This window comes from Brassica napus, chromosome C2 (assembly GCF_020379485.1).
Source record: "Brassica napus cultivar Da-Ae chromosome C2, Da-Ae, whole genome shotgun sequence".
NCBI classification, from domain to species: domain Eukaryota; kingdom Viridiplantae; phylum Streptophyta; class Magnoliopsida; order Brassicales; family Brassicaceae; genus Brassica; species Brassica napus.
In genome coordinates this window covers 51,085,243-51,087,453 of record NC_063445.1, presented here as the reverse complement: position 1 = coordinate 51,087,453, position 2,211 = coordinate 51,085,243, and the positions used below count along the sequence as shown (strand labels likewise).

Below are 2,211 nucleotides of genomic sequence, written 5' to 3'. Positions count from 1 at the left end.
TGTTGAGCTCATTGTAGCTCCCATCAATCTTTGAGTGAAGGTTCTTCAACTCATAGCCAACATGCTTCTCACTTCTTGTTTGAGACTCCAGGATTTGTTTCAGTAGAGCTTCAGTGCTGCTGACTTGAGGAGTTGAGGTAGAGGGATTAGATTGCTGTTGGGAAGAATGGTTGCCCTTGTTGTTGAAACCAGGAGGAGGGTTTTGCTGAGGTTGATAGCTGCCTTGCTGATTATTCCGAGGCTGATAACCACTCTGTTGGTTGTTGGAATAGGATTTCTGTTGGTAGTTGTTGTACTGAAAGTTGGGCTCTTTCTTGTACCAGCTACCATTGTTGTTGATGAAACACAGCTCTTCCTGACCTTCCAAACCCTCAACTTCATGGACAACAACTGGTGTCTCTTGGCTTGGGTTGCCAACAAAGTGCAGCTGCTCTTGGGTAGCTTTATCAGCATGAGGATGTATATCTTATCCTGTAGAGCCTTCAACTCCTTCCTCGTCTGCTTATCATCTGTTCTACTACCTCTGTCGTGGTCTCCACTGTAGACTGCATCACTCTTAACCATGTTGTCAACCAGCTCCTCTGCATCCTCCTCAGTTCTCCCCAAGAAGAACCCATTGCTAGCTGTATCCAGTCTGGCCCTGTACTTAGGAAGAGCACCACGGTAGAATGTGCTCAACAAACTCTCCTTAGAGAAACCATGGTGTGGGCATTGAGCTTGGTAGCCCTTGAATCTCTCCCAGGCTTCACTGAAGCCTTCTAAGTTCTTCTGTTGAAAGCTGGAAATCTCATTTCTCAGCTTAGCAGTTCTTGAAGTAGAGAAGAACTTCTCCAAGAATGCTTTCTTGCAGTCATCCCGTGTGGTGATGGAGTCGCTGGGTAGAGACTTCTCCCACTGACGTGCCTTATCCCCCAAAGAGAAGGGGAATAGCTTGAGCTTTAAGGCATCTTCGGACACACCATTGGTTTTTGACAACCCACAGTAGCTGTCGAACCTGTCCAAGTGATCAAATGGATCCTCTAGAGCCAAGCCATGATACTTGTTGTTCTCGATCACGTTGAGGAGTCCTGATTTGATCTCAAAGTTGTTGGCTGCCACAGCGGGTGCTCGGATTCCCAATCTATGACCATGAATGTTGGGGCGGTCGTAAGTGCCAATGGGTCGAGCTGCTCGCTGTTGGTTAGCTGGAGCATTGTTATTAGCGCCATTGACGCCGCATCATGCTGATGAACGTCTCCCATATCAGTGTTCAGTCTTTGCAGTTGAGCCTGTTGCTCTTCTTCTCTTTTCTTTCTAGCACACTCTCTCTCTAAAGCTCTGATGTCTGCAGCTCGTGGAACTAGGTTTGATGGACCCTTGCTCCGCAAGTTCATACACCTGTAGATTAAAGGGAGGTGAAAAAGAATCAGTAACAAAAGAAAATAAAAATGACTTAGTCTCAAGCAATTGACTAAATCTCAATGTTTAAATCTACTCAGAATTTGGCAACGGCGCCAATTTGATGTTAGGAGTTTTCAAGGCTCCTAAGACAAATGTTGTAGTATAAAAGATTGTCGAACCAGTTCTGAGAGATATCAAAGCACCGAGAATGCAAGTAATCACTTAATCTAAGTGCAACCAATGATTTAGATGGGTTTTTAAACTATAACTAACTAAAAGGAATAACTAAATGATACTTTCTTAACTATGGGAAAAGAGAACTCATGGATATAGGGATTAGACCTCGGGTGATCAAGTTTCGAACTAAGGATGGCAAACGATCAATCAAACTATCAACCTTAAGCTTAGACACAATCCTAAACAAACTCTATGTCTAGATGAATGTTCATTTACTAACACAATTCAAACATCAAATGTCTTTGGTTGAATAATATGAAAGCAATCATAACTAGCAAGTCCAATGGCTATCTTAGCACCTCTAACAACAAATGTCTTTGGCAAAGTATGCTAAAAGCTTAGAAGAGTTGTCTCGGGCATTTCCTCGAACACCTTTCGGGTGAGAAATGCCTAAGGATCAACAACTGAGTGGCCAACTCAGAAGATGCATTATGTTCACTCTGTTAGCAAGGAAATATGAATGATCTACACTAAAACATCCTAGCTCTAACCTAATCACCTTTAATCTCCCTAACCCATGAATTCAAAAGGTGATTACTCACTAATCTCCATGATTCCTCTTAAACCCATGTTAGATTTTAGATTAATCATGTA

General features: G+C 42.8%; 1 non-coding gene across 1 annotated transcript; it reads left to right on the top strand.

The window, feature by feature from the left end:
* Window positions 1–694: 694 nt before the first annotated feature.
* Window positions 695–801, top strand: LOC125582578. Its single transcript, XR_007320035.1, has one exon. It is a non-coding gene; the product is annotated as a small nucleolar RNA R71 (small nucleolar RNA).
* Window positions 802–2,211: the final 1,410 nt, after the last annotated feature.